The 24,205-nt window shown below is 35.2% G+C and overlaps 1 protein-coding gene across 1 annotated transcript in view; it reads left to right on the top strand.

The window, feature by feature from the left end:
- Nucleotides 1–24,205, top strand: part of antxr2a (ANTXR cell adhesion molecule 2a) — a 235,825-nt gene that overhangs the window by 187,703 nt on the left and 23,917 nt on the right. The window lies entirely within an intron of this gene.

The following is a 24,205-nucleotide window of genomic DNA, read 5'->3' as shown; positions in this document are numbered from 1 at the left end:
ATAAAAACAGATTTAATTTTAGACAAATTTATGAGCACTATGGCTGCCGTCGCATCATCCAGGTGGATGCTGCACATTGGTGGTGGTGGAGGGGAGTCCCCATTACCTGTAAAGTGCTTTGAGTGGAGTGTCCAGAGAAGGGCTATATAAGTGTAAGCAATTATTAATTATTAGTATTATGTTTAAGGACTTCTTCACAGAATTCTTTAAGTTATTTTTACGATTGCCAGTAACTAGAAAATAGCTTATCAATATGTTGAAATCATACCATGACAATGAACACAGACTGTTCAGACTGTGAGTGACTCACTCTGTTGTTTACTAATGTACACTGTCTAGTTGTAGACAGTATTGTTATGCAAATATTTTAGACCAGTGCTCGCTTTTTAAACTCAGAGATCCTGACTAATTTGACTTTTTATTCACCCCATTTAGCTGAAGCGGAAAAAAGAACACATTATTAAATTGATTGGAAGGCGCTCTGTTTTATTAACAGACACCCTAACTCAAATCTACAGCGATATAGATGTGGGTAATGTCACCCCAATTAAATGCTTATTGTGTAATTCTTGCAATTCTCGCTGAAAATACCTGTGAAACATTGTTTTAATTCGGTACAGGCAGCACTCCCGCAGAGAGAGAGAGAGATGTGAAAACCACACAGCGCCAGGCGAATGCACAACATTAATGTAGGGCTTTCGGGCTCACGTGGATTTGCTCCCTACACACTGCAGTACTGCTGTGTACATACAGTACGAACATGTTGTGATATTTAGAAATATAAAAAATGTCAATATAATGCCAATATTTGCTATTTTAGTTTTTCAAATAAATGTTTTTGTTAAAAGAAAACTGATATAAATATAAATAGTATTAATAATGAATGACCTTGGACAAGCTGTAAACTCAAAGTATTGCCCTGGTCCACATTCTTTTTTTCATTGACCTTCTTTGTAAAAGTATAATGTTAATGTTATACCACAGCATTTCGCAATCATGCATTTGTTTCCAATCATGCAAAGTACAGTAATTTTTGAGAATCGATTCACCATGCCTTTCACATGCTCATAAAAGAGATTTAGGAACATAAACATATTACTGTATGCAAACTGTACTGTATACAGTATGTATATGTATATTTAATGTGTTTACTGTGCCTGTTTAAGTATTGAATATTTATATGGAATTTTACCACTGAAGGGAAATCTAAGTACCAGAGCATAAAAAGATTAGGAGTATACTGTAACGCGTGTGAAGGCCATAAACAATATTAATTTTGGAACTTAAACATACAGTATATTGCTGGTCTCGATACTTTAAAGAAAACATACACACCAGCATTCCATTTCTCCATAAACATTTTAAGCATTGAAGTCTTTAACTAATGTGAAACCAGAGTCATCAAGCATACTTTTAGAATTTGATTAAAAGGGAATATAATATGGAATCGCGTATCTAAAGAAATTAATAACGATATAATTATATTCATGTACCACAACACAAGAATAGTACATGCTGTACATTGTCTGTTGATAATGTTTCTGTAGTGCTTTTTCAGCACTCTGCATGTGACCTTGCCGGTGGTGCTGTGGGTTAGGTTCCCGACTCCCACGTCACATGCTGTGTTTTCGAATCACGCTGGAGCCATGACTTTTTTTTTAATAAACATTTCTTTAAAAAAATAAAACATTTCCTTGGCTCAGAGATTAAATAAAACTTCATTCGCACCAAACAAATTTATATTTCTAAATATTACAACATGATCGAGTTTAAGTCATTTTAATAACAATGAATAGTCACCTATGCGTTACAATATAAAGATTTATATTGATTTAAATCACGTTTTGATTTAAATTTCAAACACGTGTTTAAATATGTGTTTTTTGATTTAACTCGCGTTTAAATCGACTTTATTTAAAACCCATAAATAAAGCTGATACTGTTTAGACTTTTAATTATTTTAAACTGTATTACAGCAGCACAATGCACAATGCAACGTAAATCGCTATCTTTGTCTTCTGCATAATAATGTTCACCTCTCTGTCCAGCAAATAACAATAGTAATAATAATGAACTTTATTGTATATGGCGCCTTTAAAGCTGGCTCCTCGAAGCGCTTTACAGGATAAAAACAATAACAACAATACTGTTAGGCTGGGCAAACGATTTTTTTTAAAGAAATACAAAATTAGATATAATGAGGTGTTCCGGCTTAGACATTAACGGAGAGCATAACACGTGGGCGGCCAGCGGGAGTGCTGGCTGTGACGAATTAAACTGGCTTCACAGGTATTTTCAAAGTAGAAGGGGGCGAGATTTCCAGCGAAAGACACCTCCCCCCCCCAAAACCAAGGAAGTACAGTGCTTACTAGTTAAGAAAGCTAGGCTCCTCAATGAAATCGCTTTAACAACTAATGCATTGGTGTAACAGTCTGGGCGTGGCAAGCTTCTAATGTCAACCCGACTACGGCGGAAGGAACCCTTCTTTCATTGGAAGACAATGAACATATTCTAGCCCTAAATGAATGAATCATAAGATTTTTAAAATACATGACTTTTCTAAAATTTATTTAAAAATGCCAGTGGAGAGAGAGAACAGGGGAGGGATGTAGGTTTTGCATAAGGGGCGGGGCTATGGAAATGAGGTCTATTTGGGAATGTGGAGTTACATGTTCTGGCTATGTTCTGGGAGTCCATAAGAATCAAGTAATAGATTTCATTGCGCTTTGACAGATCGTCTTTAAATCAATTGTTGATTTAAAGGTTGACAGTAAATGTTTATATTGTAACGCATACTGTACAGCCTCTATTTCTCTATAAAAATCTAAAAGATCGCTTGCGCAGCCTAAGAGGGGGCAAATGCACTACAATAGATTAGCATACTGTAGAAGAACACAGTATAGGCATCGTTGATATGAGGACTTTTGAAACCAAATTTCCCAAATTTAATATGTGCTTTTCTATGTTTATTGTCAATTGATTGTCCATAATATTGCTATTCTAAGCAAGTAGCGCTTCACCCTGCCTGTTGTGGGAAGAGTTGGCTTATTCCTTCCCTGCCTCAACGAGGGCAGACCCTGCCAGGCCCTTGTCGACACCGGTTCGACCATCACCCTGCTGTGGCCTGGTGTTTACACTATTTTATTATAACATTTATATTGATTTAAATCGCGTTTTGATTTAAATCGCAAATGCATGTTTAATTATATGTTTTTTTAATTGTAATCAGACAAATGCAACATAAATTGATACAGTATCTTTGTCTTCTTAGTATCTTAATAAACTTTCAGTATAGCTTTCTCCCCGTTTAGATTTATTTTTCTTGGGATTTTGGGATCAAACGTGGAAGGATTAGATTGTAATCGTTTTTTTTTTTTTTATATGTTTTAGAAAAGTGTATTCTATACTAAAAAGCTGTACATCACCTGCTGTACAGATACATATTGTAATACTTTCGGGTTTGGATAGGACGGACACAAGAACTCAGACTTGTGGAGTTAAAGCAAGTTAAAGCCTTTATTTTTCTTCTACGTCACCACCTGCTAGCCTGGCTCTCCCGCGCCCCCGCCGCCAACAGCGCGAGCCAACACACCGCCCGTGCGCCCGAGAGAGAGAGAAAAAAGAGAGAGAGAGTAAGACCTAGGGGTGCAAAAGCAGGGAACTATTTACAAGGAAAACGGATACCTCCCCAGACTGTATGCCCGCTTCACTGTGGGACAGCAGCACTGGTTGGCGGCCTTCCTAAACCCCGCCCTGACCACTTTCACTCCTGTCCTGTTCTTCCCCACGCACCCCAGCCGGGCACTCTTTGGCCTCTGCCCGGGGCGAATGTATATTTAGATATTTAGACCCAACGCGGCACCAAGAAAGCCGTTGAGTACATTGAGTACAGCTTTCTCACCACTTAGATTACTTTTTGATACCATCCTTACACATAGCAGAAACTTCTTGTATTTTCCGATGACATACAAGTGGAAAGATTACAGATTTTAATCATCTTTAATTGTGTTACATTATACGTTTTAGGAACGTTTCATCTATACAAACACCACAAAACTATTCTCGATTGTATTTCTGAATGTTATGTTACACCTACAGTAGTTCACTGTTTTAAATACATCTAATTAAGAAAGTTAGGTGTAAGCACTTTAGATCTTTTTTTCTGAACCAGGGAAAATCTGATCATATTTCTCTATAACAATAATAAAAAACTTTATTTTACATATCACCTTTAAAAGTAGCATCTCAAAGCAATACAGTAGATGTAAACCACAGATTACAAAGTAAATACCCAGACAAACGCAAACGCGTTTTTAATAAATTGCTTTTATTCATTCAGCATAGAGAGAGCGTAAAACCTGGGCATAACAGCTGTTCCTTTTTCTGATCATTCGCTCTCTAAATACACGTCTCACCTGTCCTGTTCTTTGTTTTCCTAATTAGCTGATTGTTTTTCTAATTAGCATGCTGCGATCCACTCCTGCCCTCATACCTAAAGAAGACTATTTTAAATTTCATTGCGCGGTCCATTGTGCGATTTACCCTTGTATGTGCTGTCCTTAAGGTGATATCACATAAAGGTGATATGTAAAATCATGTTTTTTATTATTGTTATAGAGAAACATGATCAGATTTTCCCCGGTTCAGAAAAAATACTAAAGTATACTAGTTTGTCACTAGTATACTTTTAATACAGTCTTTGCTGTGCTCTTGCGGATCCTTGTGATATTTCGAGCTCTGGTTGAATGATAAGTGTCGCAGTTTAAATAATTTTCGTAATTAGAAATTATGAAACGCTCTGTTAAAAGCAAGGGAGTTTTTATGTCCGTTATAGTTAAAGAAAATGCCTGACAAAGTAGGGCTTGGACAGATGCATTTTTGCAATTTACGTTGCATTGTGCATTGTGCTGCTGTAATATAGTTTAAAATAATTAAAAGTCTAAACAGTATCAGCTTTATTTATGAGTTGCAATTAAAAAAAAGTCAAAAACCGCACTCAAAATGCAATTTAGAGTTTTCTGGCAAGAGGAGACACCCAAATTAATAATGTAACATGCCACTGTTTGTGCATGAACAAGGTTATACTGCTATTTCCTTAGATACACGATTAAAAAAATATTTTTTTTGAATCCCTGGTGGAATCAGGCATCCATAAGAATCAAGTAATAGGTTTATTCCATGCTGAAAAAAAGAAGAAAGAAAACACATTCCATAAGAATCAGCGCTTTTATATATTGCCTTTAAAGGTGGCTTCCCAAACAAACGCAAACGTGTTTTTAATAAAATGCTTTTATTCACTCATAATCTGACAATTTCAGGAAGATTAAGGAATGACTAAGGGAATTGTCATCTGTTGTTGAAGCTCTGTGAGCACGGTGACTTTGAGACCACTTGTTATCCTAGGTTGTTTGAATCGCCACAATTCAAATAGAGAAAAAAGAGCTGACTGACAAGATTTAAGATGTGGCTGTCAATGTTGGATTAAAAAAAAACACGTCGCCCGACGTTAGTTAAATTGCTTGAAAAATAATTTTATTTCGAGAGACTGGATAAGTAATTCAAGTGTTTTTTTAACTTCCTGAAAAACAAGTAATAATTTAACCGTATGTGCAAACGTTTTATGATATGTAGCTGTTGTGAATGTCTGTGGAGTGTATCTTATTTGCATGTCTGTCCTAGCTGTGCTCTCTCTCTCGCCCTCTCTCTCACCCCCCTCCTCACTCTCTCACTCTCTCACTCTCAATTCAATTCAATTCAAGGTGCTTTATTAGCATGACAGATGGGTACAATCAGTGTTGGGTATGTACTTTGCTTTGAGATGCCACTTTTAAAGGTGATATATAAAATCAAGGCTTTAACTTGCTTTAACTCTGCAAGTCTGAGTTCTTGTGTCTGTCCTATCCGAACCCGAAAGTATTACAATATGCATCTTTATCTCAGGTGGTGTACAGCTTTTTAGTATAGATTACACTTTTCTAAAATGTATTTAAAAAAAAAACTATTACAATCTAATCTTTCCACGTTTGATCCCAAGATCCCAAGAATAATAAATCTAAACGGGGAGAAAGCTATGCTGAAAGTTTATTAAGATACTTAGAAGACAAAAATATCAATTTATGTTGCATTTGTCTGTGTCAAAAACACATATATTTAAACTCGCGTTTGTGATTTAAATCATTATAAATGTTTATATTGTAATGCATAGGTGACTATTCATTGTTATTTAAATGACTTAAATTCGATCATGTTGTGATATTTAGAAATATAAATTTGTTTGGTGCGAGTGAGGTTTTATTTAATCTCTGACCCAGGAAAAAGTTTTATTTTTTTAAAGAAATGTTTGAACCTAACCCACAGCACCACCAGCAAGGTCACATGCAGAGTGCTGAAAAAGCACTACAGAAACATTATCAACAGACAATGTACAGCGTGTACTATTCTTGTGTTGCGGTACATGAATATAATTATATAGTTATTAATTTCTTTAGATATGCGATTCCATATTATATTCCCTTTTAATCAAATTCTAAAAGTATGATTGTTGACTCCGATATCACGTTAGTTAAAGACTTCGATGCTTAAAATATTTAGGGAGAAACGGAATACTGGTGTGTATTTTTTATTTAAAGTACCAAGACCAGCCATATACTGTATGTTTATGTTCCAAAATTGATATTGTTTATGGCCTTCACACGTGTTACAGTATGCTCCTATTCCTTTTATGCTCAGTTACTAAGATTTCCCTTCAGTGGAAAAATTCCATATAAATATTCAATACTAAAACGGGCACAGTAAAGACATTTACTGTAAATCTTTCTACGACCGACCAACGGACCACGAGTGCCCCTGTCGGTCAACCAATCACGTACCGCAGTATTTTGCGTCATCGCGTGTCACGATGCGCGAGGCCATAGCCAATTACCTCTGGTACATGTCTGTACCGCGCACTTTGAATGGCTGCATGTGTATAATAATTCTTCCATCTGGTTCCCTGTTGAATGGCGCTAAAGGACCAGGTTCAATTCCAGGTGGTTTACTGTATAGTACAGTTTAAACCTTTTTTTTAATTCCAAGTTTAATTATTGGCTGATTACTGTCCGCTGACATTTTGATTAAGACAAAATGTAGATTTTCTCAATTTGGATGTAAACCTGAAAGAGACACTTCATGTTCATAATAAGCTATAATAGTGGACTATTTTTATGCATTTGGCTATATGAGAAACAAACCAAAAGTAAAGTACTGATCGCGCTTTGAACCACTTGGGTGCAGCTCGCTACATTACACTACAAGGACAATAGATGTTTTTTTTTAAAGAAACAAATGTCAAAATATTTACAAAATGTCCACTTGTGATACTTTAGCTGCTTAGTTACACAATTCCATATTAATATAACTATCAGGTGATGTTAAATCACTACAACATTTATGTTTTTACAATAACAGCAAGTGATGTACGTACTGCGTATTCTTAGAAAACTTTTTATGAAGTACAGAATATAAGCCTAATAATGTTAGAACAAGCATGTTAAAACCAGAACCCACTGTAAGTTACCAAGTTAAAGACTTTGATACATTAAATATTTATGCATAAATTATGATGAAGGTGGAAGGTTGTGTACATTTGTCCAACTGAGCTGTGTATTACAGCATGTTTAATGTTAAACATGCTGTAATACACAGTTAAAAATTATTAAAAGTCTAAACAGTATACAACTTAAATTCTTAATTGGAAAAAGATCGTCCCTCAGCAGTGACCAGGATTCCAAACCGAGTGTTTTCTGGCGACAGCTCAAATGCTGTACATGAGATGTTAAGCTGTATTAGCTCCACCTGGTGGTTTTACAGTGTACTTCCAGATACCATTATCCTATTTAAAAAAACATGCATGTTGTGGTATGTCCACCGCATTTTAGTGCAGTGTATCTCGCTCATTTTGAATGGCTGGATCTGTACATCAATTGCATTTGTGAGATCCTTTCAAAGCCACTAGCTTTGAAGCGTTTACAAGATTTATATATGCTGATTTTACATTTGTCAGTATGTATTTTTCTGTAACAGAAATAATATAAATATGTTAAGACTTTTACTTGCATTGCATAAAATAACCTCAAAAAACAGTGTTTAGAGACAAAAACCAAAATAAATTAATTTATAAACATCATTACCAGAGCATTCCATGAATAGATCAATATGTAGTTCATCAGTCTTTGTTGCATTTTAATGCCTTTCTCTCTATTTTTTGAATCCCTGTTGTCATGCACAATATTTTATTTGCATTACATAAAAATAAGTAAGGTAAAGAGACTCCAGTGCTCTTTCAATAGTTTATATTGCATCCTGGCTAGGAACTTGTCTGTCTAGAAATGCATTGGTCTTTTAGTTTTCTCAATAAAAGCATCAACTTCATGGATTGGACAGAGTTTTTCTAGGGTTCAGGTTTGGTGATTTCTGTTTCAGCTTTAAAAAATATTGTTCTACTTATACAGATGCACCCATTCAAAGTGAGCGGTACAGACACGTACCGCAGGTATGATGACACAGGGTACCGTGGTGCGTGATTGGTTGACCAACAGGGGCACTCGTGGTCCGTTGGTCTGTCGTAGAAAGACTTACTGTAAACGTCTTTACTGTGCCCGTTGTAGATATTGAATTTTACCACTGAAGGGAAATCTTAGTAGCTGAGCATAAAAAGAATAGGAGCATACTGTAACGCGTGTGAAGGCCATAAACGATATTAATTTTGGAACGTAAACATACAGTATATAGCTGGTCTTGGTACTTTAAAGAAAAAAATACACTTGCTAATCACTTGCTTTTTCTTTTTATTTAGGCTCAGATTTCAACTATAGATCGTATTATTAATAACCATAATAACAACCAACCAACAAAAACAACCATATAAACATAATGGTGGTGCTGGACCTTCCAGTTTTATTTATTTATTTTTTAATCGCGTAACATAAACATATTACCGTATGCAAACTGTACTGTATACAATATGTATATGTATATTTAATGTCTTAACTGTGCCCGTTTAAGTATTGAATATTCATATCTAATTTTACCACTGAAGGGAAATCTTAACATAAACATACAGTATATGGCTGGTCTCGGTACTTTAAAGAAAAAAATACACACCGGTATTCCATTTCTCCCTAAACATTGTAAGCTTTAACTTAGTCTTTAACTAACGTGATACCGGAGTCAACAAGCATACTTTTAGAATTTGATTAAAAGGGAATATAATATGGAATCGCGTATCTCAAGAAATTAATAACGGTATGATTATATCCGTGTACTGCGGCAGGGCTGTGTAGGGCTGTTTCGCCTGCCTGATCATGTGAGCTGTCTTGTAGCCTACTGGTCTAGGTGCGTGACTACCAACTGGCAGGTTGTGTGTTCGAATCCAGCTGGTGCTGGACTTTTATTTTAACAAACATTTCTTCGAAAAAATAGGTAAGCGATATTATGGACAATCAATTGACTTTTATATTTCAAAATATCGCAACATGATCGATATTTGCGATATTTTGAACATATCTTCCCTTCTGACAGCGGTTCCTGCTTCTATTGTGTGTGTGTGTGTGCAACAGTAAATTTTTATAGAGAAATGGAGGCTGGACAGTATGCGTTACAATATAAACATTTATATTGATTTAAATCGTGTTCTGATTTAAATCGCAAACGCGTGTTTAATTATGTGTTTTTTAATCATAATCAGGCTAATGCATTTCTGCATTTTCTGTATGAACCAGCTGGTGTTTAAATTGAGTGTAAGGTAATTTATGCTTCTAAAGTCATGGTCAGTATTATTGTACTGTGCTGTACTGTGTCACATTATTTTATAGCGTTTTTATTGCGTTATTAAATCCGGTGGCGCTGTGTTAGTTTCCTGACTCACATTATTTAAACTGCGACACTGATCATTCATCTCTAAATAAACTTTATTTTATATAGCGTTTTAAGCGAATAGGTAATTAGATTGCTCATAAACTTAATCACTTTTTCATAAACACAGCGTGATTGCTCTCTGAAAATGCTTTTCCTTTATTTTTAAAGTAGGCTCAGATTTCAACTATAGATCGTATTATTATAAACTTTCTTGGAAAAATGTATTTTATGTAAACCATGTTTGCTATTAATTCATTTAGGGCTAAAATACGTTCATTGTCTTCCAATCGAGTCGAGTTGACATTGGAAGCCTGCCACACCCGGACTGTTAAACTAACGCATTAGCACGTCAAAGCCCATTGAGCCAGTATTGGCTTTAGTATTTAGTATTTAGTATATTGTAACGCTTACGGCAGACAGGCACTGTGTAGGAGCCAACGCACCAGAGCAGCGCATCGAGGGAGCTTCTACATTTATAACTTAGTTTTTAAAATTAGTCAAGCAATACGAAGCATCTCCTTTTACTTAGTGCCTGAGCATATTGCAACGCGTGTGAAGCCCATAAACGATATTAATTTTGGAACTTAAACATACAGTATATGGCTGGTCTCGGTACTTTAAAGAAAACATACACACCAGTATTCCATTTCTCCCTAAACATTTTAAGCATCGAAGTCTTTAACTAACGCAATACCGGAGTCAACAAGCATACTTTTAGAATTTGATTAAAAGGGAATATAATATGGAATCACGTTTCTCAAGAATTTAAAGACCAGACAATCGCAAACTTGTTTTCAATAAAATTATTTTATTCATTCAGCAGTTTGTCAGAGGGACATCCAGCAGGGAGAGACACACACACCGGTTTTCATGGACAAAATTGTTTTTTTTCAATTCCTCTTGTCTAACAGGAATGTTTTGTTTGTGGACAGACTGTTAGACAAGAGGAAAAGACCGCCTCCTCCTACGAAGCATTTCGTTGATCCGATCACGAATTCTTTTCCAGTCGTACGCAGCAAGGGTTGAGAATCTCCGATTCACCATCGTACTAATGGTTTCCCGGAGATTGCAAGGCAAGGCACTTTTGCCTCTGGACCCATCGAAATTTACAGACGTGGTTCACCCCCAGTAAATTTCAAAAGTCACAAGATTTCGAAACACGAGGGCGGCGTAGCGGTCGGCTCTTGCTTTCCCGTCTATGCCGATGCACTGCAAGTACAACCCCCCCTCCATCTCCTGGGTGATGGGTAGCAGTTGGACATCTGGGAGAATTATTCGTCCCACTGGCATCTGTGAATTCCGCTGTGTTCCTGGGGGAAGATAGCCGGCGGGGACAGCATCAACAGATTCCTGCGCGGTGGTGAACTGAGAGGCCGGGATGGAGTGTCCTGGGGCGGTGTGTGCTCTGCGGGGGGCAGAGCTTCCGCCAGGCATTGCAGCCTGCGCGGCGGGGAGAGGCACTTTTCGGGAGACAGCTGCTCAACTGTTTGACTGCTGGAACTCTAGCCTCCCAATCCTCCCCAGTAATGCATCGTAATGCTCCCGCTGCTGCCGAAATGTCTCCATACAGGTTGGCACCCTGGCCAGTGGCCGAGAGCAGATACCCACGGCCTGTGGCAAAATAACATAATTCATGTAAGAAATAAAGTCACACAGTAGTATTCATCAGTCGCGGAACAGAAGTCAAAATAAACTTTTCTTTTTTTCCGTCTTACCGCTTTCTTTTTTACTGTCCTGGTGGTAGATCGTTTCGCACGTGCGGTGTTTTCTTGAAGAACAGGCTACGAAGAAATAATTATAATTGAATTTAAAATTCAAAACGGCAATAATACCTTGTAATATGCGCTGTAATCGCGTATTTCAGATGAACTCTGCTGTATTTGCTTACCCTTCGCTCTTTGGAAGCTGGGGCGGCAGAAGCACCCCGTCTCTTCCCGTAAAACGCCTTGGTCTCCATACTGTACTATGGTCGCTGTAGTGCAGGTTCGCATTTTTTTTTTTTTGTGATGGGAGCTCACCCAATCCCCTTGTGTCTTTTATGCGTCACACATACTGTATTTCAGCGCCATATATTTCCTGGATATTATGGAATATAATGGATGGATATCTTAGTTATCTTTCTAGTTCACAGGTTTGCATGCATAATTTAATTTTGAAAGCCACTGAGACATCAGGTACTACTGTTGTATTTATGAAAAAGAAACAAAACAAAAAACATACTAACAACTGTGCCATCCTACTCCTTAGTTAATACATTTTATTATTCATAAACAGTTAACATTGTTAGCAAAATATTTTGAATTATATTTAACCCTATTTTTTCTTTAGTTTTGTATTTAACTTATTATATGATAGTCAGACTTAATGTATATTTGAACAATGAAAATATATTTTTACAAGATTTTACATTAAGCACTTAAAATTAATATGGTTAATAATAGTAAACTGTAACATGCTGTAACAAGATCGGTTAAACTGCGAAGAAAATGCTTTCAGAGAAAATATTTCAGGTGTGAAGAACATAGATCTCGAATGCAATTTCAACCAAACCTGTTCCCACACACCCCGCCCCCACTACCATTAGAATATACACAAACATTTTAGCGTTTCATTCTGAGCGGAAGACCCTCACACCTGAAAAGTGCTGGCTGTGACGAATTAAACCGGTTTTACAGGTTTCAATCACAGACCATGTGACATGGGACTCAGTAAACTACAGTAACACTGTATTTGATAACGCTATAAAAACGCTATAAAATAATGTGACTTGGCACAGAACAAGTTTACAGCACAGTACAAAGATAAGCCCTCTAAGCTGGTTCATATAGAAATGTAGAGATCCAGGCTCAGAACACACAGCTTCATTAGCGAATACATATGCAGGACAACTAGAGAAGACGTTTTACAGAGGATGGATTTTTAGAAACATCCCATCAGACATCCCATCATATTCACAACGTGAAATCTAGAAAATAATATTACGTAACCAAAATCCGCAATATGGAAACAAAACCTGTGTAATTGTTGATAGATGATGTACTCGTAACATTTTTTCAAGACGAACTACAACATTTAAAAAATGACTTGTATGTACTTGATATCTCTAATCAATCCACGGGTCCCAGCACAAAACGAAAGTAAAACGCATACCGTTTCGCGCTTCTTATTAGTTGCTCAAAAGTAATTTGACCGTATGAAATGCATAATATAAACCTAGAAACATATACGTGAGCAGTACTTAAGCACTGTAGTATCGGTGTTAAGACATACCTCTCAAATACTGTAAATCAAGTTAAAAATATCTCAAGACCGATTCTGGTCGTAATGAAACCATGCAAGGGAGTTTTTATGTCCGTTGCAGTTCTTTTGCAACATGAATATAATCATACCGTTATTAATTTCTTGAGATACGCGATTCCATATTATATTCCCTTTTAATCAAATTCTAAAAGTATGCTTGTTGACTCCGGTATCACGTTAGTTAAAGACTTCGAAGCTTACAATGTTTAGGGAGAAACGGAATACCGGTGTGTATTTTTTTCTTTAAAGTACCGAGACCAGCCATATACTGTATGTTTATGTTAAGATTTCCCTTCAGTGGTAAAATTAGATATGAATATTCAATACTTAAACGGGCACAGTTAAGACATTAAATATACATATACATATTGTATACAGTACAGTTTGCATACGGTAATATGTTTATGTTACGCGATTAAAAAATAAATAAATAAAACTGGAAGGTCCAGCACCACCATTATGTTTATATGGTTGTTTTTGTTGGTTGGTTGTTATTATGGTTATTAATAATACGATCTATAGTTGAAATCTGAGCCTAAATAAAAAGAAAAAGCAAGTGATTAGGTTTATGAGCAATCTAATTACTTATTCGTTTAAAACGCTATATAAAATAAAGTTTATTATTAATTTGCTGGACAGAGCGGTGAACATTATTATGCATAAGACAAAGATAACGATCTTGATCAGTTTAGAAATCTGTGTACGCTGTAAGATTTTTACTTCTTAAACTTTTAAAATACACGTTTTGAATAGAAAGAAATCCTCTTCCTGGTACAGTATGTATAGCAAACCAGCACGTCTTTTTTCTCCAATCAGAGGGGTGTCAGATAGTGTCAGCCAATCACCATTCTGCGTTGGGTAGCAACGGGTGACTGTTCTCAGGCGGAAGATGTAAACAGCTTAATGTTCGTGTTAAATAATTTTTTTAAATTCAATTAAACGGGCACAGTTAAGACATTAAATATACATATACATACTGTATACAGTACAGTTTGCATACGGTAATATGTTTATGTTATGCGATTAAAAAATAAATAAACAAAAATGAAAAGTCCAGCACCAGCTGGATTTGAACACACAACCTGCCAGTTGGTAGTCACGCACCTAGACCAGTAGGCTACAAGACAGCTCGCATGATCAGGCAGGCGAAACAGCCCTAAACAGCCCTGCCGCAGTACACGGATATAATCATACCGTTATTAAATTCTTTAGATACGCGATTACATATTATATTCCCTTTTAATCAAATTCTAAAAGTATGCTTGTTGACTCCGGTATCACGTTAGTTAAAGACTTCGAAGCTTACAATGTTTAGGGAGAAATGGAATACCGGTGTGTATTTTTCCTTGTGATATTTTAAGCTCTAGTTGAATGATAGGTGTCGCATTTTAAATCATTTTCGTAGCTAGAAATTATGAAACGCCCTGTTAAAAGCAAGGAAGTTTTTATGCCCGTTGAAGTAAAACAAAATGCCTGACAAAGTATGGCTTGGACAGATTCCAAGTGCTTGTACAAATGTGCTAAAGAAATTATACTTTGAGTATACAGCTTGTCCAAAGTCATCCATTATTAATACTATTAGTAATATCTTCAGTAAAGGCTTTGATGCATAAATATTTCTGATAAAGGTAGGTTGTGTACTTTTGTCCAACTGAGTAATCTTGCTTTCATAAAATATACCAACATTTTAATGACTGATGATTAACATGCTGTAATACACAGTTCAAAATTAAAGGCTCAAATGCTGTACATGAGAGGTTAAGCTCCCCCTGGCGGTTTTACAAGGCGACGCCGGATAGTTAGTCACGTGACACACGTGAAACGCGTGATACCGTGTGATACCGCGACACGCCCACCGGGGTATGCCACGAAATACCTCACCCATTTTGAATGGCTGCATCTGTATGCTACTATAAAATGTCACATTTACAGTACCTTAAATATTGTAGCTTTATGTTTATTTTAAAACAGATTTAATACCAGAACTCACTACTAAAAACATTACTTCAGTAATTACATCATTGAATCACTTTATTCAAGATATGATTCTGCATTCCATACTTATGCAAAAGAATACTCAAATCATATTCTACATGCAAAAAAGAAATAGTGATAATTTGTGTATATGTATACTGAATGTAATCAAACACAGATAAATATTTAATAAATTAACTGTTTTCACTAAACAATTTGGTTCTCATAGAGTGTTGTTTAAATTCCTGAAACTGGCAGGTATTCTGTATTAAAAGCAATTAATGAAAGTCTCTTTCAATATATAGGCTTAATGGAGTATTGCAGTACAGCCAAATGTTATACCACTATATATATATATGTTATCATAGAAACATTGAAAAATATATTTATTTTAATGCATAGACATTTTGATGTTATTTGTTTTGTTAACCTCTTTCACTTTTAACTGTTGGGTGTCTAAAGCATACTACACTTAATGTAACTTCAATTCAGTGCCAAAAGCCTTTCTTAGTGCATTAGTCTCATCATTGAGTTTAATTTGTGCCACCCTGTGGGAGGGTAAGAGCCCTGGCACATGTATGCTGCAATGTCCAAATGGCAGTCTTTCAGGCTCACAAGCTCAGTTCCATTCTGACAGTTCACTCCAATTACTGCTTCTCCTGTCGAATACTCAGATGTTAACTTTGTATATATCTCATTTGACCCTATCCAGCACAAGGCTGGTGGAAGGGGAAAAGATGAAGTCACTGCATACACAACGCCTATAATACAGTGCATGTTAAACCTCTGTCTCTAAAACAATGTATTGTTTTCAATCCTAGTGATTTTTTTCCTATTTCTTGAATTGATAGAAAATAAAATGAATAGAACTAAACCTATTCATTAAAAATGTGAGATTAGAAATTTGAGATTGAATGAGAAAAATTAGTAGTATTTTAATTCTGATTTGTGTTTTTTTTTAGTGTTGTACTAAGGTGCAATACCACTCTTTTATGTTGTTTTTGTGTTGTAACATTTATTTAACTGCTTTCATAATTAAAAAAAATGTTTAATATTATAGTTTGCTATCTGATGATAGTAAGAAATTCTTTAATCTTATGAAGATAAAACATGAACTGATCTTGTTTTTTAGAGTGACTTCACAAATAAAGAAATAAAAATACAAATTAACAAGAATCTTGTTTCTTTTGTGTTTTACACTGTAGAAAGGTAATGTGGTATGGTACTGGAAAGACCAGTTTTTATTAAAACAATTTATGGTGCATCTTGGCCTTCTTCAAATCTGATAGAGTTGTATATAATAAATACAGGAGAATAATCTTAAAGTTCACCTTTTGGAAAGCAATGTATGGCCTCTCTGACATGTACACTATCGACATCTTAACCTAATATTGCAATTTTTCAGTGTTGAAATTGATTATTTGTGTTTTAAAGTTACAGACTGAACTCTGTTTTTATATATACCATATAAAAGAGAAAAGAACAATAGAATGGGGCTGGGCACAATGATTAGCATTGTGACAGTGCATATACTGTATACACAGAAAAAAATATGTAAATATTTTTACGGCCATTTGAAGTGCTGCATACTCCTAGCACAGGATAAATGAATAAGTCTACCTGTTCCACTCTATACAGTTACTTGCAAAAGTATTCAAACCATTGTATGATTTTCACATTTTGTTTGCTTAAAAACTTGTAGTCATTATACTTTGAAGTAGAATATTTAATTCTAATATTAATATGTCTTATTTACACAACATACTGTACACTTTCAAAACCAAAACAAAATAATTAAATAGATAATTTATATGAAAGAAACATAGAAAAGTTCTGATTGTATAAGTATTCAAATCTTTTTCTGTGGTACCCTAGATAAATGTACAGGAGGTGCATAAAATTATCTTTACAACCCAAACAATTAGTTTAATGGTCTCTATTAGTGTGCAGCAATAGTGGTTCATATGATTTCCCCAATCTCTGTAACATCCCTCAGTCGGCTGGTGAATTTCACACAATGTGTCAACATTCAGATCAAGCAGTTTTCAAAACAACACAGGATAAAAACTGTAGAAACCCACAGATCAGGAAAAGGGTATAAAACATCTCACACACCTAAATATCTCTTTAAGCATGTTGAAGTTGATGATTAAGTGAAAAGAACACAGATGCTACCTTTATCATTCTTTCCCTGCAATCTGAGTATCTAGCCAAGAAGGTTTAAGGCAATAAATTGGTAAGGGGTGCCATTATGAGGCCAGCAACAACTTTGAGTTACAGAGTTCAGTATATGAAATTGAAAAAAAAAACACTTCAAATCATGCATCTAGTTTAGACCAAAGCATCTAAATCAGTACCTACAAATGGGTCGGGTGGTTAAAGAGTTTATGGTCAGATAAGACAAAAGTGGAACTATTTGATGTAAATGCAAAAAGTTACAGCTGATACAAATCAAACAAAAAGCATAACTCAGTCAACACCATCCCTATTGTTAAGTGTGGTGGCAGCAGCATTATGTTATTGTTCAGCCTGCCATCATCAGGGACTGGAAAGCTTTGAAAAAACTGATGAGAACATAGAGCAAACTACTGGTGAATCTTAGGAATAAAACTGCTTTAGAACTATTACAGGACACATATCCAACAAACATACAATAGAGTGACCAATTGAGTTCATGGGTTCATACTTACACATTCGGAATATTTCATTTTTTACTCTTTAGTGTTTCCTGACATTTACAGTAACATATCTTACCCTTAAGACATCTTCTGTTTAAGCATTCATGTTTTTAAGATATTATTTTGTAATTTCACAAAATGGGACAACATAAAAATGGTGTGAATTGTTCTGCAAGTAACTGTAAACAATGATTTTCATATAGAAGCAGCCAGTCAGAACGCACAGAATTTCTTTCAGTACTTTAAAAGTAATGCGGCACATTGCATTATGTAATTTGTTGGGCAAAGACGATCAATGGGTGGCACTTGCATGTTAGTGAAGCGATTGCTTCATTTAATCTTTTTCTCTACTGTGCATGTTTAAATGTGCTTCATATGGAATATTAATATGGCATTTTACAACTACAGAGAACATTTTGTAGCTGAAAATAAATAAAAAAACAGAAGTATAACGTAATATGTACCTAGTGTACCTAATGTAATCCAAATTTCAACAATGAGTCATCAGGACAAATTAAATTTTAAATTTAGACTTTGAAAAATATATTTCACACTTACTATATTGTAGTGGATTTAAAGCCATACAGTCTCATACGTAAAATGATATATATGATGATGATGAATATGCCTAATGTACATACAGTAGATGGTAGTGGTAGCTAAATTAAAAAACAAAGTACAGACCAGTGTTCCACCATCTTCATTAACATTTTATGGCATCAAAGTATTCAACTCCGTAACTTACGGTGTTCATTTTGACATGTTTTGACATGCTTGTTCTAACTCTCTAAAGTTTATATACTTCATAAAAAGCTATAATGTTTTATCCTTTCCTAAGTATATGTAATAAGGACACTTGCCTTTATTGTTGAAAAAAAAGTTATAATACTGATTATTCCCACTTGATAGGGAATATTAATACGGAATCATGTAACTAAAGAAATCTTGGGAGCAAAAAATATCACTAGTGGATATTTTGGAAAGATTTTGACGTTCGTGTTTTTAAAACTTTTATAACTGGAAAAAGATTGACCCTCAGCATTGACCAGGATTCAAAACCAAGCCTTTTCTGGTGACAGCCCAAATGCTTCCACACACCACGTTAAGCATTCACCTGGCAGTTTTTTTAAATGTTATATTTTAAAAATTGCACAGTGCGCTGCAGTGCTTCAAGGTGTGCACGGTGTACTGCATTATCTGGTGTGCATTCTGAATGGATGGATCTATATAATGCATGTATACTGGTCATCTTGTTCTGATTGCCTCTTTGTCAGAGCGCATTCATGTAGGACATTCTTTGGAAAATTAAATAAAAGTATGCATACACTGAAATGTTAATTGCTACACATTTTACAAATCAAATATTGAAATTTTCTGTGGGAGTTTAAATGCTAAACATTTTACAAACCTAATGTTATAGCTTTATGTGGATATTTAGCATTTTTATGTTATTTGTGTTATATAGATGTGGCTTAGCAAATGTTAAAAGATTTATAAATTACTCAAGAAATGTAGGACAGTTAGGAAATGATGAGGGTAAAGATTTATGTTTCCAGATAATTTAGAAAATGGCAGGATTACTTTTAAAACCTTTTACTCCATGTTTTCTTACAGAAGATTATTAAATCCTGGCTTAAATCAAAGCTTGTAACACCTGTCAGTCTGTCAGATCCTGAGCAAATGTTTGCACAAGCTTTTCTAATAATGCAAAAGAAACAATTTTTCAAAATAATACTGATTCAAACAGTGGAAATTTCCCTTGGCAGTGGTCCCATACGTGTACCCTATAATCTCCAAATACAGTGTATGCTTAGATAAAGTTGGAGTTGACTGAAATAGTTTATAAATTCTCTGTTTTTAATTGAAGGGTATGAGGTGTTTTAAACACCATCGTGTAGTGTATACCCCTGACATGACAGCCTCCCAGTGATCTTTCTTGTCTGCCTCTCACTATAGGCCATATCTAGAAATGTCCCTAAAGCCTTAACTCATTCACAGATCAATTTTGTGGAGAGTTAATGCAGATGCAATCAGGTGCACATGTGTGGAGACTGACATTGCACTAATTGGATTTAGCAAACATGTTTAACTTTCACTTGACAAGTTAGCAATAGCAGTGTATAGTTTAGTATAGTTTCTTCTAAAAAATATTGAATGCAGTTTTCGTCATCACATTATGGAAAAGATAATAATGCTCTGAAATCAGTCTAGATAAGAAAAATCAGATAAATCCCTGGGATTAAGGGAATGTTCCACACTGACAGTTTGAAGTAACAGAACATTTTTAGTCTCGAACAAAGAAGACTGCAGGAAAACCTATTCAGAGTCCTCAAAAGTATTAACAATGAACTTTTTTGGAATAAAATGAAAAATAGTACAATAAAGAAAGAAATGTTTGTTAATTATAATGAATCGATATTATATTACCTATTAATCCAATTCTAAAAGTATGCTTTTGTTTAATCATGATAACGAGCGTATTCGTAGAAAAGTTTAAAATGATCACTTTTCACAAAGTATATAAAGGTACAGTAATATATGGTCATTAGGAGCATGTAAAAACGTTTCCGAAATAACCACATGTAAGACTTTGATGCTTTAAATGTTTAGGAAGAAATGGAATACTGGTGTGTATTTTTTCTTTAAACTACCAAGACCAACAATACACAGTTGACATAATATGTTTATGTTCCTAACTTAATATCGTTTATCACCTTCAGATGCGTTATGCTCCTCTTCTTTTTATGCTCAGCTACTAAAATTTCCCTTTAGTTGTAAAATTCCATATAATCATTCAATACTAAGCGGATAAAAACGTGCACAGTAAAGAGATTAAATTATTAAATCTTTCCACTACCAACCAATGCACCACGAGTGCCCCTGTCAGTCATTTTGGTCAGCCAATCACGTACCGCAGTACGGCACGGTGGCCCACGCGTAGTTGCCTGCGGTATGGGTTTGTACTGCGAACTTTGAATGGCTGCATCTGTATGTGTATGGCTGTTTCAGTGGTTGTCACATGACTTGCCTTGGTGACGTGACAGCTTAAGTGACTGATTTATTACCCTGAGGTCAGGTGTTCAAACCCAGCTGTCACCATGAGCTTTCTTTTAACAAATAAACATTTCTTTGAAAAACTAAAATAGCAAATATTATTGGCATTATATGGACATTTTTTTCTATTTCTAAATATCACAACATGTTCGTACTGTATGTACACAGCGGTACCGCTAAAAAATGAGATATAATGATGTGTTCCTGCTTAGACATTGCACAACTTTAAAAGCTATACAAATAGGTTTCGATAGTTAATAACCACTTTTTAGGAACGAAAAAGGGGTGATTTATCTTCCTCGTGATCAGCTTAGAATCACTATGTAGGCTTTAAGGTTTTTACTTCTTAATAAAACATTTAAAATACATGAACTTCATAAAAACAACAAACGTTTCGAATAGAAAAAATCATATTCTGTTGTCTTCCTTGTATGTAGAACAGATCAGCAGGTCTTTTTTCCCAAATCAGAGGCTCTGAAAATAGCATGCCGCCCACTGCGCTGTGTCAGAGGGGGAGGTAGCACCAAGAGGGAGGAAGTGCAGAGCTCAGTATTGCACAATGGCTTTATAGCACCAATTGCGTCTGCGTTCATAACTTAGTGTTTAAAATTAAACAATGTAAGTCCCTTAATTATCGTTACGCACAGGCTCTTTTTTGATACCATTGTTACACAAAGCAGGAACTTATTGTACTTTCTAATGAAATTACTCGTGGAAAGATTACAGATTGCAGATTTTAATCGTCTTTAATTTTGTTATACATTTTAGAAAAGTTTTATCTATGCATACAGCACAAAACTATTCTTGATTGTATTTCTGAATGCTATGTATAAAAAAATCTTGCAGCTTACTCCACGATTATAAGATGATCAGGAAGAAGTGTATTGCATGTCTCATGGTCTAACCCCATTTTCTCCATTTTGAGTAAAATCGCAAATGTGTGTTTAATTAAATGCCTTTATTGATTCACAGTCTGACAAAGCAATGTTAATAGTTATCTTTGCATTCTAAGTCCCTTAATTCACTTTAAGCATAGCTTTCTCGCTATTTAGATTTATTTTTCATACCATCGTTAAACAAAGCAGGAGCGTATACTACTTCCTCATGGGATCAAACGTGGAAAGATTAGAGTGTAATCATTTTTATTTTTTAAATAAATTTTAGAAAAGTGTAATTTATGTTAACAAGTTCCGTTTAATACCACTCGATACTTATATTAATAGAGATAAGCTCTCTATTAAAGCTCAGATCAAAGATCAAACAGCAATATTTCATACACTGGGACCGATCTATGATCTTTGATGTGGTTGAGTGTGAATTGTGGCGCCCTAGCGGTGTCTGTGTGGTTCGTGCCAGCTGGCTGTGCTGAAAAATAAAAAACGGATTAACAACTCTTAAGCATATTGTAGTTTTTGTTAGACCATTAGACATGCAATACATTTCCTTGTGATCATCTCAGAGTCTTTGAGTAAGATTTTTTTAATTTTTAATTATACATTTTAAACACTTTAATTTTGAAAACGGAACACGCATTCCGTACAGATACAGTACAATCACATTCTCCTGTCTTCCCGTGGTATAAAAAGAATTAGCAGGTGATTGAGATAATGCAGTGGCCACACTGGGGTAAAGTTAGCTTGAAGTTCGAAAATGATATTGGCACGCATGTAGCTTTTTCACGAAACCTCCTAGAGTTACAAAACACTTGCTGTGTGTACAAAGTACATTGTGACTGTTTTCACAGCCTTCACTGTTGTTTTTAAGCCATTTTTATTACCACACTCGAATATTCTTTTGTTCATATCTTTGGAAGGGAAACACAGAAAGCCTTCAAACCAAATGCATTTTAAAGACCACGACTTGTGAAAATGCTCACAGCTTGCACATAAATCTGTCAGTGAGCTAATTCTCTTTTTTAAAACCTCCAGTTTTTCATCAATGCGTAATTACGCACTAACTAGAACCCGAGGGGATCGCTGTGTACACATGTTTACAACGCGAGAAATACTGCTCAATACGGCTTTGTGTGAAAAATCTGTATATCACCATAGGAAGCATAAAAGCATAGCCTCCACTTACCCAGACTGTAAGCACAGGAATAAAGCTTTGTTTGATTTCTGAAACACTTTCTTTATGTCCTCTTTTCATTCAGGTAAGAGTCAACTATATACACGATACTGCTGACAGAAGGAAAATTCCTATACTTTACTCAGTGTTTTAAAAACAGCACCCATGGTGTTCAAACTGATTTTTTTACACAGAAGACTGACACAGCTACGCGTTGTGAATGTGTTTTTCTAAGAAAACATGTGTCCGTGGGGGAAGGTGGAGTGTGTGTCTTTCATTGATATTAAGAAATATAAAAAATATCAATATAATGCCAATAATATTTGCTATTTAAGTTTTTCAAAGAAATGTTTATTTGTTAAAAGAAAACTCATGGCAACTGCTGGGTTTGAACACCCGACCTCAGGGTTATAAATCAGTCACTTAAGCTGTCACACCACCAAGGCAAGTCATGTGACATCTACTGAAACAGCCATACACATATCAATGGAAAATCTTATACTACTGTTTGTGCAACAGTACATGAATATAGTTATACCGTTATTAATTTACTTAGATACGCGAATCCATATTATAATTCTTTTTAATCGAATTCTGAAAGTATGCTTTTGTTTACTCTGATAACAAGCATATTCGCAGAAAAGGTTATAACGATCACTTTTCACAAAGTATATAAACGTAAAATAATATGGTCAGAAGGAGCACATAAGAACGTTTCTGAAATAACAACATGTAAGACTTTGATGCTTAAAATGTTTAGGGAGAAATGGAATACTCCAAAATGCTGTAATACACAATTTAAATTTAAAAGTCTAAAGAGTATACAATTCTTAAATTCTTAATTGAATAAAGATCGTCCCTTAGCAGTGATCGGGATTTCAAAACCGTTACGATTTCTGGTAACAGCTCAAATGCTGTACATGAGAGGTTAAACTTTATGAGCTCCACCTGGCGGTTTTACAAGGCAATTCTGGATAATATTAACATAATCTAATTTGCATACGGTAGGGAGCGGTAGGGGGCGGTGTGACGTGAAATGATGCGTTATGACGCGTTTGGATGCAACATGCCCACTGCATTGTACCGCACCATATCCCGCTTGTTTTGAATGGCCGCATTTGTACATATTTTGCACAATCTTGTTATAGTTAAAATTCCTACTTTATATTTATTAAGTTGTTTTATTGAATGTAAGATCAAAAGCTAATACAGATGCAACCATTCAAACTGCACGATAC

The sequence above is a fragment of the Lepisosteus oculatus genome, chromosome 3 (assembly GCF_040954835.1).
Source record: "Lepisosteus oculatus isolate fLepOcu1 chromosome 3, fLepOcu1.hap2, whole genome shotgun sequence".
NCBI classification, from domain to species: Eukaryota; Metazoa; Chordata; class Actinopteri; order Semionotiformes; family Lepisosteidae; genus Lepisosteus; species Lepisosteus oculatus.
This window is presented reverse-complemented; position numbering and strand designations above follow the sequence as displayed.